The sequence below is a fragment of the Falco punctatus genome, assembly GCF_963210335.1.
Source record: "Falco punctatus genome assembly, chromosome: 8".
NCBI classification, from domain to species: Eukaryota; Metazoa; Chordata; class Aves; order Falconiformes; family Falconidae; genus Falco; species Falco punctatus.
Genome location: NC_137588.1, coordinates 43,501,262 through 43,517,029, shown reverse-complemented (window position 1 = coordinate 43,517,029; position 15,768 = coordinate 43,501,262).

The window sequence follows — 15,768 nt, the reverse complement described above, 5'->3', positions numbered from 1 at the left end:
ATTGTAATTATTGTTATTATTATTATTATTGTCCATTATTAATTTTGCTAGAGCAAAAAGGTTTATTGTACCTTAATAAATTATTTTTTAAAAATTATCCTTTTTTAATTTCTATTTTTGTGTGGTTTATAATGTACTTTTTTAGTACAGTAGTACATGTATATAATTTATACATTAATATACATCTATTGGGTGTGTGAGCTCAAAAATTTTTTTACTTACTTGTATGCACAATCAAAAAAGTCTGGAGACCACTGTTATAGGGGTTTGATTTAAATCTTCTATTTGAATTGCAATCTTTTGGACATAACTTTGTATTTCTAAGTTTAGAAATGGACAATCCAGCAAGCATAGTGCAGAAATGCACCCTAGTTGTGATTGAAAGAAGCTAGAATTTAAGACATGCATACGTCGACTCTTTATCCAGACGATTTTACTATCTGAAGTGGCCCAAATGAGAGTCATGGGCAACTCTAAATCCATTCTGCAGCTATCTTTTCTGTTACACGGGTATACTGGGATTAGACGGGACTGTTGCCAGCAGTTTGTGACGTGCTGTGGAGCTGTGGAAGCTGGAGTGTCCCCAGGAACGCCTGGCCCGGTGGGAAATGGGGACTGCCGCCCAGTGGAGCTGGGCCCAGTTCGGCACCTGGATGGAGCCTAGGGGCTGTCCAGAACCCGTGCTGGGCCTGGCAGTGAGGCCAGAATCAGCCTATCCAACTGAAAAACATCACAGTTCACTTTTGAAAACCTAAATATGACGTAACTAAATAGTGCTTTAGTGCTGAAGGAGCAATGGCTGTGATCTTGAGTAGTTTAGGCAATGCTCCACACCCACCCCCGCCCCATTTCAGTGTACCAAACCTGCTTTATTATTCATTATTGCTTAAAGAGGACAACTTTTACTGACTACGTTGGCACTGATACAAAAAGGCCATGGTGATACTCATGAGCTTTTATTCTTAATGTATGAGAAAGAATCCATTAAAACCCTAGACAGTTTCCAAATACTCTAATTAGTTTGGATGCATAGTATCCAAAATACACATGCAGCATACCAATGAGTTACTTGTCCTCCAAAATCAAGCCCGGAAGACTGTTAGCTGCTAGATACAGATACTTTCTCTCTGTTGTGAGTTATATGTATATATCTCAAAAAAATGTTTCAACCCCCCCCCCCCTTTGTTTCCAGGCCTGCTACAACTTACTGTCACGTTTCAAAAATACAACAGTGCAGCTTTTAGCAAACACACTCTAAATTACCTAATGCATACTAATAAGAAGGAGTTATACTACATAACATTATAAAATATTAACAGAATTTATTAAAAATACCCACCTTTCATAATGTCTAAGTTATCAAGTGTTTCATCGCTTCAGCCAAAAGATCCCATTTTGTCACTCAGAAAATCTAGCCTGAATTTTATTTGCTCTTTGAAAAGCTGTGGTATGAAGTTAAATCTTCGGTCACAATGAAGTCTTTTTGCCTTCAGTAGCACTGTACTTTCACCCTTAATTAATACAGAATGTCCATAAAGTGACTGTGACATATATTTTCAAAGTGGTAACATTAGCGATAAAATTTTATACCAATGAAAATAGCATTCAACCCTGCAGTGAACTAGGAGCATCCATTATTTTTCTTGGTTGCTTAATATATTAAATACATACAATTAGTTGTCACAGGCTTCAGTTAAAGGCTTCAGTTAGCAATTTTCCAGCACTGGATGGCACAGCAGTTTTTTCCTGTGTGATTTTACATAATTTCCTATATAGAGTTCATTGCAATTATTTTCCTTCTTAAATAAGAAACCAACAACTTAGTGACAGAGTGTTAATGAAATATGGTACATTCGGTTTAACTACTGCTATTGACAATGAGGACGTGTGAACAGCTAGTGTGTTTTCTTAAACTGCTTTTATTGCCTCAGATCAATATCAAGGTAGCATGGCTGATGGAAAGCCCTGCAAAAGCTTGAGAGAAGTACACACTGGAAACAACAAAGGACCTAGTTTCAAAGGTAGCATTCATCAATGATTTTTCTTACTATGCATGAAACTTGTTCTGTCATTAATGCCTAATTCTAAAATAACCCTACTGTGAACTGTTACTCAGTAGGATTTTCTGAATCCTCTTTTTATCATTTTTATTATCCCAGAGTTCTGGTAGTTAATCCTGTTTGGAAATAGCATTGTCCAAAATAAATGTCCTATGTAGGAATAGGAAAAGAAAAAAAAAAAAAGGAAAAAAGAAATATGTAGGAATAGCATCACCCAAGATGAATGTCTGATTATAATAATCTTACAATGAAATACAAAAACTGGAAGTAGATACAGCTAACCTGGAATTATTTAATTGATAAACTTCTTTATGGTTTTATTTTCAGTATTTAAAATTAAAAATTCCATTAAGGAATTACCTTTTAACGTTTACCATCTGTGTTGTGAACCATGTTGCAGATGAAAAAATCTTCACCATAATTTTAGGCATTTTCTTGAATCTGTCAGTGATTATGATCTTTTGTATTAGGATAATGGTATCTTCAGTGCCTAGGCATTATGCAAGATGATGGGCAGGTAGAGTAGAACGTAGTTCCTACTCCATTCTTACTTTGTCTCTAACCAGCCAAGTCAAGAAAGGTGTGTGTGTGTGTGTGTGCATTCACATATCTGTGCATGCTTGTGTGCTGGGAAGGGAGAACAGAAAGCAATGTTAGAGTATTACCAACACAGGTTATTTTATTGTGTTGCAATACTTGGTGGCTTAAAAAGACAGCTATGAAAGCACTGCTCACAGTACCTGACTCATGCAAGAATAACCCCTGCTGGAGTCAGAGAGTAAAATCTACTTATATTGTGATGAGACTGTGTTAATTTTATCTGCAAACAGTTGCTGAAGCCATAATATGTAATGCCAAAGAGATTTTTCTAGAACACTGTAAACGTGTTCTGCTTTGCTGTGCCAAAGCATTGCATCACAAAAAGATGGAGCTCTTTTAGAGTCTGGAAGCAAAACATGAAAGAAGAAAAAATCATTAGTCTCATGATTTATTTGGGATGATTGTCTTATTCTTGGCTCTCAACAATTAAAAACAAAAGGAGAGAGAGAATGTAAAAATAGGATGTGATTAAGTGGTATCAAAAGAAGGGGGAAATAAAGTAGAAATAGTAGAAGAGAACACAGAATAAGAAACCATCAGGGATTTACGGCACAGCAGCTACCTTATGGTTGACTACAGTTGGCTTGGATTTTTAGAGCAAAAAAAAGTCAAAGGGCATCCAGTCCAAACCAGGTCTATTTGATATTTTAATTATGTATGTATCAGTCAGGAAACAGCTTTGAAATGCAGCAATTTCCTCCCTAGGAAAGCAACATACTCTGCAAATATTAAAGTCAATATTTGTGTCTCTGCCAATAAGTATTTAGCTTGAAATGGATGATGACAGTTTTGACTGGGGAAAGAAATTCTTTCAGGTAAAACGATCTGAAGTAGAGATAACAAAAGAAACATTTTCTGAAGTATTTTTTCAGAAGTAAGAGGTTTTCATACTAATGTTACTCTGCCTCAGCAGAGAGATGTTGATTCTTTTTTTTATTTCCGTGAACTTGGGTATGGTACCCTCCTCATATCAGGGGTGAATGATTTGGGAGCTTTTCCTCCCAAATAAAGATAATACAGCATTTATTTTCTCTGCATCTGACAACAGCAATGACAAATGAACTGAAGTCAGTGTCTCCTTACACTGGTTAGGTATCAGAAGTTTCTTTTTGCATGCTACTCACTTTTAGGTATTGTCCACAAGTTTCAGTTCTAGAAGTTGAAGCATGCAATTGCAAACCTATTAAATCCTTGTATCATTCCTTTTCCCAGCAGCAGTATAGTTCTCAGGCAGACATGACTTACATATTTCATTATGACATATTGGAAAGTTGTGGGGGTGATTCCCATCCATGGTGCTTTAATTTCAAATTTAAGCCCCATTAGATCTTACCTACTCAGATCAGGTGCAACCCTCACTGGTGGATACTTCTTGTAAATAGCTGTTACTTTAATGGGTTGACACAGCCTATTTTACTTTTTTGGGAGTGGACCTAGAATTCACTTAGGAAAATGAGGTGTCTTGGAGATGCTGCTGGGTCTGCCAGCAGGATAAGGAAGAAGTAGATGTGAATAAAAGTAAGAGTGAGAAAATTAAAACAAATAAAGCATGGAGAGCAGAAGAATCTGCAAAACCCATGTGAGCCTGCTTACCTTGCTGCAGCTTGCATCTCCTGCGTGAGGTTCAGTGTTCAAACTTTTCTCCGTTACTCTGTTCCCTCAGTACCCTCAATTCAAACTTGGTGTTTGGCAGTTGAACTGCTGTGACTCTTTTGATACTGTGCCACCTAATAATTATGTATTTTGGCTTCATGTTTCTGCTTAAAATACTAGCTGTGTTAGTGAGGTAACCATCTCTACCCATTGTCTACAAGCATACTTCAGTATCAAAACCTCTATAAAACTGATCCAAAGAAGGCAATTCTGATCAGGTTTAGATTTGTATCTGTTGGTTTGAATGTTTAAGCTTGGATTTTCAGAAAGTTATCTAAAAGGCAACTCCTTCATTGCCTTTAAAATCCAGACTTCAGTTCATGTAGTAAGAGTCAGCGCTTTCGATGCTAAAACCAGAGCAGCAAACCCAGCCATTGGCACATGCTAAATTAGTCCAATGATATGGAAATCTAAGTGCAAAAATGAAAACCATTGTGCAATCTGATAATGAGTGTGTATCATGAAATATATGGAATGTTTTTTACGGTAGAGATTGGAGAGGTGATGGTTCATAACTTACTGCATAAAGCAGTCATGGTATACAGATATGGTGTGCTGCCTAAAGCATCAATAATAAAAAAGTTTATTGTCATTGTACATCTGTTTCAGAAATTCTTGTGAAAAGCATGGGAACTCGGTTTAAACAAGAAATATGGTAAGTCAATGTTGTGGATTTCTTACGATATTAAATATAATCCACCCTCTTTCTCTTTACTTCAATACTTCTGTCACCTGTTATATATTTAAACCAGTAGCTGTTGTGAGTGGAAATCATATCTGCATACTACTTATCAGGGTACCTTGTTCTTGACTGGTAGCCCTCGGCATTATTAAAATACTGGAACATCAGCACAGATTTGTAAATCCTGGTTTTATTTAATACTTTAATTTATTTATCCTTTCTTCTGTTGGAAATTATTAAACTGGTTTGTCTGGGTGGGAGAAATGAGAGAGAATCATTCTTCTGTGACCATGGGATAGTGCTGTTGAAATCTCTTCCTTTTCCTGCCATTCTCAGTCCTATTTCCATTGAAGTCCTGATCACATGAAAATCAGACTTCAGAGATGTTAATCTGATGCTGGAATGGATTTCTTTTAATGGTAATGGTCTGTGAATTGCTGAATTAGGAATGGAATTTATGTTGTAATGGTTCTATGTATTTTTAGAATGTGGTTTGTTTTTTTTTTTTTTTTTTTTTTTTTTTTTTATAATGGAGGCAGATGTGGGAAAGCCTGAGGGCAGACATAGAATTTTAAATGTGATAAAGAGACAGTAGTCATAGGAGATTTTTTTGAGTGGTGCTCCCAGTGCTCTGGAACTCTTTCACCTTTCATGATAATTCCTCCCTTAGAATCTACATTCTAGAGGCAAGTTATTACCTGATTGCAAAGTTTGAAAAGTCACTTAGCAGGATCAAGAATCAACACGTTTCCAAGCAGACTGTCTGCTTGCTCTAATCTAGCTATTAGCATAATTATACACCAGGCATAGTCCACATCTAAAACAAGCCCTTCAGCACACAGGCATATGGAGTATCTTCCTCATGTGTCATGTTTTAATTCATATCTCTGTGTTGTTAAATCTATTGCTCGTGACTCTGCAGTATTTTCCCTTATCCACCTTATCTCCAGTATTGCCTGTTTTCAAGTGCCAGAATTACTAATTTGTGGCTAGTGATACAAACTGATACTGGTTTTACATCTGGTAATTAAAAGGTAAAATACTATTGCTCTTTTCTTAAGCTCAGTTACAGATAGGCAATACATTTTTTTGGTTGAGTCAATATAGCTATTTTTAGAAGCTGCAGGAGCATGGTGGAGATAACAAATATTTTGGTACAGGTATATAACTTGTTTTCTATTAATACATGCTTTAAAAATTATTTTTTCCTCTGTCTTGCATTTTTATTGTCTGTTTATAGTAGTTCAGCATAAAGTTAATAATGTTGTAAAGAACATTACTGTTAAGTATCCAAAGCCTGGATATGACCAATTATTGAAGGCAGCTCTATGTTCAGTGATTTTTATATTGATATAATTGTTCACCAGTGCATATATTGTGCACCTGACAAAATCTGTAGGAAGTCTGGCTTCACATCTGTAAAGTTTACCTGTTTCTTCTTGGAAACCTGGGAAGTTCAAGTCCTAGTTCTGATCTGGATGCCAGTTGTTGCACAGACTACAGGAGAAAAAGGAGTTCCAAGAACTGTACAGTAATGCTGGAAAGTAAAGGGTAATATCATTCAGGAGAAGATATACCTTACTGGCTGATTTTTGGTTGCAGAATCAAACTTTTTTGACAGAAGGACTAGAAGAATATACCTTTGTCATCACAGGTTTTATACACATAGGTGTCCTTGGTAAAAAAAAAGTATCACTGGGTAGTAGAGTAAGTGAATCAATTCTAAAGAATTTAATTGCAACACACCAAGCTTTATGAACACACTTCCACAGATTTCACTACTTCTGCTGTATCACAATGGCAACACCTGTTTCCCCAAAGGTTAAGTATGAGAAATCACTTTATTTTGTTGCTGTTGATCATGGCTTTGGACCTTTACCCTCAGAGAAGAGATTAATGGTGGGCAGCAAAGGAAAGCGATATATATGTTAGTGTCTTGCAGGTTTTCCATGTCATGCGATACTGAACTCCTCGGAGCTAGCCAACTGTAAATAACTTGTCATCGCGTGTATTTCTGATCACAGAAGCAACGTTGCCACTAGAGGGCGTGTGATAGTCAGTCATTGACCGGTGATTCTTTACCACCCACGGCTTCATCCTGCACCCAGCTGTAAGCAAGAATTTTACCTTTTTCATGGTGGGTAGAAACAGATTCAAGTTCTCCAGTAACTGCTACTGGAATAAAAGCTTTCTGACGCAGTGGTGATTGTGGGAGACTCCTTGGAAGCATATGAATAAGCTGGAAAATGGAGGGAGAGAACTGTGAGTGGCCCTGCTCTTGTTTGGCTGATTATCATTTATAGCAGGGCTGGCATAACGTTGTAGTAGTGGGTAGCTAAAATGTTATTGCTGTATTTACATAGAGGAACAAAAATGAAGGTTAAACAAGAGGAAAATGTTATCGTTATAGTCTGCAGAATGTCATAAAAATTATACAAAGGTACTAAAATTGAATAATCAGGATTAATTTTAGTATACCCGTTTTTCTTCTGCTGGTGTTGTTGCAATAGTTATCAGGAGTTTGATCTCACGAGCCAGATTACTGTCTTTTCCTTGTTTGAGTCTATGGGCCAAGGTTGAGGATAAGTGAACTAAAAGCCTCCTCTCTAGTTGCTACCCAATTAGCTTTTTCAAAGGCAACGTTGTGCAGACAGAGTGGGTTAGTCCTTCTGTCTTGGGTGGTGCCACTCACTCAGAAGAAAATGTGGAGGCAACAGGGACACAAGGGTTCCTTTCTTTCCGCCAGCAGACTACGGAATAGGATCAGCACGTATGGGGTAATTATACATATTAAACTATAGAAATAATACGTGTCACAGACTGTGGAAATGTAAGTCTTGGGGAAGCACATCCGCTTTGTGATCTTGTTTACACGCTGCTTGGAAAGCGCAGGAAGTGATTTTACTGTATTGTGTTGACAGGGAAACAAAAGTATTTCCTATTCTCATAAATGTAACTGTATAGATAAACTGCCACTAGATGGTGGTCATGAAGTAGAGGATTTTAGCACTTAGTTTTCCCAGCTCTTGCTATCTCCTCTTAGCACACAGGCTTTGTAAACCCCACAACTTATACCCCTGGTCACCACTAGGACAGTTTCATGCTATTTGGAGAGAAATCTTCACCTGGGTATGTTTGTTCCCATAGCAGGATAGCAGCTATAGTGCTATAGGGAGAGTTTGTCCCTATAGACCTATAATTTACAGCCAGTGTGTCCCTCTAGGACTATAGCAGGATAGCGCTACTTGCACAGCACTGTCTGTGCCGTTGGACCAAACAGGCTTTATGGTCTTACTGTTAATTGGCACCGTATCTAGCACATTATTTTAAAACCACATAGATCAGGGAGGGTAATTGCTGAGGCAGCTAAAATTGCATGGCAGCTAGATCTGCAAAAAATATATGGAGACACCTAGTGAGCATTTCAGAGTAACTTACTTTTTTGTGCAGTTTGTTAGGTCAGTAGGATCTGTTGGAGACTCTAGTCTAAGATTTGATGAATGACCTTATCCCCGTTTCACTGTATGGGGTTATAATTGTGTGCAATATTTGAAATTAGATAAAACCTCTTCTAAAGCAATGCAGTAACCTCTCTGGATGAGTGACAGCTTTAAATAGGATCTGGTTCAAGAGGAGAGCCGGAGAGTTTACAGACAAACTGAAGGAATGTGTATTTTGTTCCTTTATTAAGCACTTATATGCAAGGATTGATTTCGGGGCAGAGGGGAGATTGTTAACAGTAGTAATTCAGCATTTCATGTGATATGTTGATCTCAGTTTCCTGTATCTCTGCCCATTCTGGGGATGCATTTGCAGATTCTGGATTTACTTAACTATTTGAATAATTTTAGGACGTAGTCAAACGATCTGTGCTACAATGTAGCCTGTTGTAATGAAGGTCTTTTGTATTTAATGCTAATGCAGATCAGTCTCTTCTCATAGTGTGTGATTACTTTGTGCCGATGGACAGGTAGATAATGCATTTCACACTCTTCCTACTCAAGAAAAATGAACTCATATATGACTTTAAGAACTAGCTGGAAATCACCCCATTAAATATCCTGCTGTTTGTGTTTCTCTTTTACACATAATAAATATAAAGCATAACAGACTACACAGTGTTATTTAGTATTAAAAAACAGTGTATGTGAAGATATTTACTCATATTTTGGGTGCCCTGAAGTAGTAAGCGAAGTGTGGTGCCTGAGATTACTGGCCTGCTCTAGTGCTCAGACTAGTTAACTGCATGGCTATGGCTGGTGAACCAGCTGACCCTGACAAGGTGATCCAGCCCGCCGGCTGTCTGTGGAAATGCTACTGCTGTGGTCTCCCAAAGGGAATACCTGCTTTGCTTTTTACAGCACTATCAATATATCCATTGGCATGATAAAAAAAAAAGTTGAACTTTGTTTCTTCCTGTGGCAGGACAGCGCTCTGCACAAACTGCCTGCAGGCAGTGACACCAGGCAGCTGTTGTGACCTCGCTTGTTGTTAGCTGCTGCCACACTCATTACATTCTTTTAGAACCACTTTTATTCCCTAGACTAACCACAGAAGCAAGAACTTTCTATTTTTGCAATTTAATAGCATACCTTCCCCATGAATGCTGCCTTACTGCGTGCTTTTCCTGGCCTGTGTTCAGAAGGGGTGTGATCAACACCTATTTCATCTGTCCATGTTAACTGGTCTGCCCTCACTCTGTGGTAGCACTCCCTATATCTTTAAAGAATGTGTAGGAGTTGTATCAACTTTTCATGCAGTTTGAGCAGAAAGAAATGCTTTGAACATACAAAGAGATCCAAAACCTTAGTATTATGTATTACTGCCCTTGTTCAACAATGCAATAGGCAGTTACATACGATGGTATCTCTCAAGAAGCTGTTGCATTCCCTTTTTAAAACTCCGTGAAGCATTCTGGTTCTGATACTTCCAAGGGAAATTGTTGTCTTGTTTGTTTGGTTGCATAAGCCAACATGTCACTAAAGATTTAATGTGCAAATTCATAGTACTTTCATTGGCAAAGGATTTCAGCACAGATCATCATCATCATTGCCATCATCCTTTGAATTACTAAATCCTTTTGCTGTGGGGAAAGAGCCTATTTCAAAATATTTACAGTGACAGACTTCACAGTGGAAGAGCGAATGTTTAGTTTTCTGCTTTGTGTGTAGGTTTTACACTCCTGATAATTCCATTGATGGAGCTATGACTGTCTGCCATTTAATTTCCTAGGGTAACACTGCTCCTGGTGACTGGCAGGTTTTCATTGTTCTTCGTAACATGCTGATGGATCTCTGAATCCAAAACCATCCACTGTGTTGGATCAGCTCATGTGAGAAAGTGATGGAGGTCTATCCTAGAAATTTCAGATAGTCTGCATGTTAGCTACGACATGTGAATCTTTCATGTGGCATGCTGACTTTTCTCAGCTTATGTTCAGCAACAAATGAAAAGAAAAAAAAAAAAGATCCCTGATCCCTTGTGTGAAAGTACTGCAGGACTCATTTCAATAGAAACAGGGATAAAAAATGTTGATTTTTGTCCATAATATTACTTTTTCATTGTTTTCTAACGCTCATATGAAGTTTTGTATAAATGTGTGTAACCATCTGAGGGCATGTCCTATCTAGGAGATACAGAAGTTGCCTTTAAATTTGTTACTGTGAGCACATCTAGGAAAACCAAGAAGCTCATTTAACAACTTGAGTATTTACCCACTTTCTTGGGTAGATTTTTCAGCCTCCACTGAGCTCCTTACCATTGAAGCTACACATTTAATAATAATCAGACTAAAGCTTTAGTTCCCAAACTGCTGCTTGCCCCTTTGGTGTTATTGAATTCATATGAAATGTTTCAGAGGAGTGTATTGTCGTTATAGTGTTTCCAGTGACACACGTGACATGCAATCCATGTTACCAATACGTAAGCCATGTTCCTGCTTCTTCCTTCGGTGTAAGATGCACCAATGACAATGCAATATAACTCTGTTGCCAGTCTGTTGTTTTTAAATCTCCTTTGTATTCTAGAAGCTCCTCTGGCCAGATGATTACTTTCCTGAGTGAAAGCTGAAACATACTAATATCATTATATAAAGAAAATCAATGTAAATTAAGAGTTAGTCTGAACTGGATGTTGTCCAATACGCTTTTTCCTTCTCTCACAAACTGAATTATTCTTTTGTGTGGAATATCCGAGGAGTTCCCCCATTCAGCAGTTCTCCACTGACCTTTGTCAAGTCTTGACCTTTGTCAAGAAACACGAGTGCTCTTCCTCACACATTTCCTGACTGTGGGGGGTGGTCGTACGTGTAGATGACGAGGTGCACCAAAGCAGAATGACAAAACAGTAACAGGCCATGAAGGCTGCATCAAAGTAAGCCTTTTGACTTGCTCTCATTAGAACAGTGTTTTCTTTCTCAGATGCAGATCCTTAGCCTGGCACATTATGTTTCTGACTCTTGCTTATTTTCCAGTGTTTATACTTCAGTTATTTTCACTTTACCTTTTTGCTTTTGATGGATGGTTAGAAATGAGGTCAAATTTTGTCCAACAAAGTGAAATGTAAACAAATTCTGAATGGGTTGCGTTAGGTTGGACATGTAACACATGAGACCTTCTTTCATAGCTTTTATTTCTTTATGTTGTTTATTTAAATGTAGTTTTATATTAATTTGGTTCAGCAGAACCTGTTGTTCCCTGTTCTAGAGGAATACATGGATATATAGGCCATTGCCTGCCTGCTGTATGTCTGTACATGTAGGAGGGATGGTATATTATCGTGAACATACCTTTCCTAACCTTCATTTTAATAGAACTTGATAGTAACAGCACGTAAGGCCGGTTTACTAGAACAAACTTCATTGCAGAATTCACATTTAAGCAGACGGTACAGTGCAGAAGTAGCAAGTCAATTTAAAGCAGGAGGCAACGCACTTGTTACATGTGAGATTGACTGATATCAGTCAATGCTTTTTATAGAATAAGTAATACATTCTAGATGAGCTTGCTGATATAGTAATATTTCTTATTTCCTATGTCTGTTATTTTTTTAGAAAGTGATGCCTCCATATGGAACTCTGTATTTGGTCTCAGTCCAGATGTGAGTAACTGCCTGGCAAATGTGAACATTAAGTGTGCTCTAAGCCACGGGAGAATGAAAAAATATACTTTTCCAGATTTTTTTTCCTTTTCACTAGAAAGTTATACAGAGAATGTAACTGTTCCATAAGAGAGAGTAAAATGAAATCATGTGAAAATCTTACAAAGCATTGTTACTTTTTGAGTAAACTTTCCAAACATGTGCAGAACTTAGAAAAAATGTGATGAAACCTTTCCCTTCAAACACCCTCCTTGACAACATGCAAGGTTAAGGGAAAAATAAAGTATGACTGATTTTCTGTATTTCAGCTCTTCATCTGTAGGTGGTTTACTTTCTAAAGACTTAAAGATCTGGCTTCTCTCCTTGGAAAATTGCATGCTGTTGTTTTTCACCTACCATATATGCTCTAGCTGCTGAAACAGCTGATAGAAAGTCTTTGAGATGCAGGGCTAGGGGTGCTTTGTTTCTTTCTTTTGGCACTGCCTGTTTTAAAATGCTGTCGTAAGTGAAACTGTGCTCATGGCAGATTGAAATTGAATTACACAACTCTCAGGGAAGTCTCCATGTTTTCTTCTCAAAATTGAGAACACAGGCTTTTGACAGTTAATGTTTACTCTGGGAAATAATGTATTCCAGATATTCTACTGAAACTTGTGCTGGGTTTGTGGAGACTCACAGTCCCGCACAGGCTTGAGGAGGGGCTGTCAGTGCAGCAGTCGACCAGATGGTAGGTGCTCGAAGTCGGTGTGTGACTTCAGTTTTATTTATTTGTTTGTTTGTTTTTAGCAGTATGGTTCCAGAATAGATGTCTGGTGTGGAAAGCTACATAGCTGATGATGGATTTGGTTGTCCTATATCATGTTCATAAAACCCAACCAGAATGGTTTTTCTGGGGTTAATCTGAAAGTCCTCTAGAATGTTCCAGTTATATGTTTCAAGCATACCTGATTAGGTTTTATGAAAATAGCACATCTAGAATGATTACACTAGCATGTCTAATTGTGATGTAATTATCAACTCTACTGTTAATTAAAATGCCATAAAGAAAGCTAAGTAAATATTAATTTTCTGATAGCTTGAAAAAAACAAGATCAAAAAGAAAACTCCATATTTTTTGAAAATACATGCATTTTAAACAGGTAAGTTGTATGCATCTAAATACAAAATACTCAGAAGCTGTAATAAAGTAATGATATCTTTGGATAACGAAACCCACAGAATACTACTTTGATGCTTATCATTAGCAAATGAAGAGCTTGCTGCTGATTTCTGACTGCCTTTGCGGACCGTGACTTCTCCCACCTATGTTAAGTGTTTGGAGAGAGGTATCTCTCCATATCCTCTGACAGGGTGCTCTGAATAGTGACCTGCTCCTGATTTAGGCTTCTCTGAGGTAAAATGTCCAGGACTTCTCCTAAACAAGAAGGAATTATGTACTGCAGGCTGTGCTTTATGTACACTAGTCTATCACATTAAGGGCTTGGCTGGGAAAGAAATTGCTGGCTGTTGTCCTGTCTTACATTTGCCATATTCAATAACTGACCATTTGTTGCAAATTTGTCTTTTTAATTAGAAGTGCTTAATCTTCTTAAGAAGAACTTGACTTTTGGGTCCAGGCTCTGACAGTGTTCAAATCCTACACTGATGGTGGGGGGTGCTTAGAGGGCACAGCCAGCAGCATACTTCAGATCGGAATGTCCTGCAAGTTCATGACTGTGTTTATTCAAGACCACTCACCCAGTGACTGCCTGTCTCCCAGTGACCCAGTGACAGGGAAAGCAGACACATCTTCTCATGTGAATGTGACAGGTGGAAAAAAAAATAATTAGTGGGGCGTTACAGGATCCACAGTGCTGTGCATCTGTTGCGTTCGCATTGTGTTGAAGGCATGTTTTGGCTTTGGAAAATGCTGTTATGTGCATCATAGAAAATGGTTGTGATAGGTAGTGAATGTTGCTCAGCAGGGCCTGAGGCCTCTGCAACCAATTCCTCTGAAAAAGTTGGTCCACAAGGTGTCAGACCTTCTGCTGTAGGTCTGAACTGACCAAAGTCAGCCTTTTCAGGTCTTCCCACACTTACATGTCGCATGACTGGCGGCAGTGTATCCCCGGTGAATGGTGTTATGGCAGGATCCTCTCCAGGCCTTCAGTAACGTGGTGACAACAGTGCCGATGTATCCTCTGTCATTCAAACCAGTAGTGCAGGAGGGGGGGGGTAGCTGTTAGTTGTTTGTGAAGGGGGTTGCAGAAACGTGCCTTTGAGACTGGTTTCTTGATACTAAAAACTATTGCCTATGTGCATGGCAGGTTTAGCTGAATAAACTTTGCCATAGGTGAGCAGGTTTAGCCAACCAAAGCTTATGGTTGTGTTGCGACGGCTATCTCATTTGGTATAGTTCTTATGAGTAAAACGTAGCATTTGTGTCACTAGCAGATCAATTTGAAGATTCTCTCCTGAAGCAGCATGGCATAGGTTTTGAGATTGTTTGAAGCTCTTCTTGGACATGAAGAAATATGGTATGGCTGGCTGCAGAGAATTGCGCATGGGTATGGAGAGTTCATCTGAACATGCTAATTGAATTGCTGGAGATGCTGCTGGTCACACAAAGGACATGTCAACCTTACCGAAGTTGTTCTAACTCCCCTGCAGTTCAGGGCATACATAAATGTTTGGAATCCAGCTGAGTTTGGGCACTTCTCTTTGGAATGGTTGTACTTTGGATACAGTTTGTCTTTTGTCAAAGTTTCCATAAGCAGTGAATGGCAAATCAGCAAGAGTATTAAAATCTAGTGATCCGCCATTTCTTTCAGCTGGAGGAAAAGGATGATGCTTAGAAGAACTGAGAAGATTGTAAGATATAAATTAAAAGAATTTACGCTATACAAACAAGAAACTGAGTATCTTGGCTTTAGTGAACATAAGGCTAGTGTGGCATCTCAGATACAAGCTCAGATAAGGATCAGTATGGAAAGCCCACAGCTTGTAAATCCTGTTTAATTATCTCATTTCTTATTTGTAGTGTAAACACGAGACAGTTTATAGATCATCAGGAAGAAATTTCAGACCAGAAAAGTTCTTTCACTGACATGAAACATACATTTTTAAAAGGGGGAAAATAATATTTATTCTGAAACTATACCTATGCTACCTCTTTTTGTGCCACAATGGACAATAAAAAAAAGTGTATATTTCTGATTTTTTGAGTAGGAAAAGATGCTTACATTAAAAGGATTAATCTTCAAGTGCTTTGATTAACAACCGATTATTTTTAAGGGAAGGTCATTTACTGCATTAGGAAAATTAAAGCCTGTGGTGTTTCTGTACAGTTCTTCAGTTCTGTGTGTTAAATCATAGTCCTGCCTGTGTGAGTGGAGCAGAGCACACAGAAGTTGACTGTGCTCTAGTATTTTATTGCAGTAGTTATTTGCCAAGATGTGATGGGGTTTTCTGGTTTTGTTTGGCTGGTTGTGTTTTTTTTTGTTTTTCTTTAAAGTGGGGCATGTTAGGAATTTGTAAGTACAAGGGTAAGGAAAATGTGGGACAGGAAGGTAATAAAACAATGAGATATCAAGACCATACAGCTTTGGATTGATGAGGGAATTCTCAGTCTCACAGGCCAAGGTGCTGATGTTAAAAAGACATGACTTCTCCCTGGCAAGAGGTGATTCCATCTTT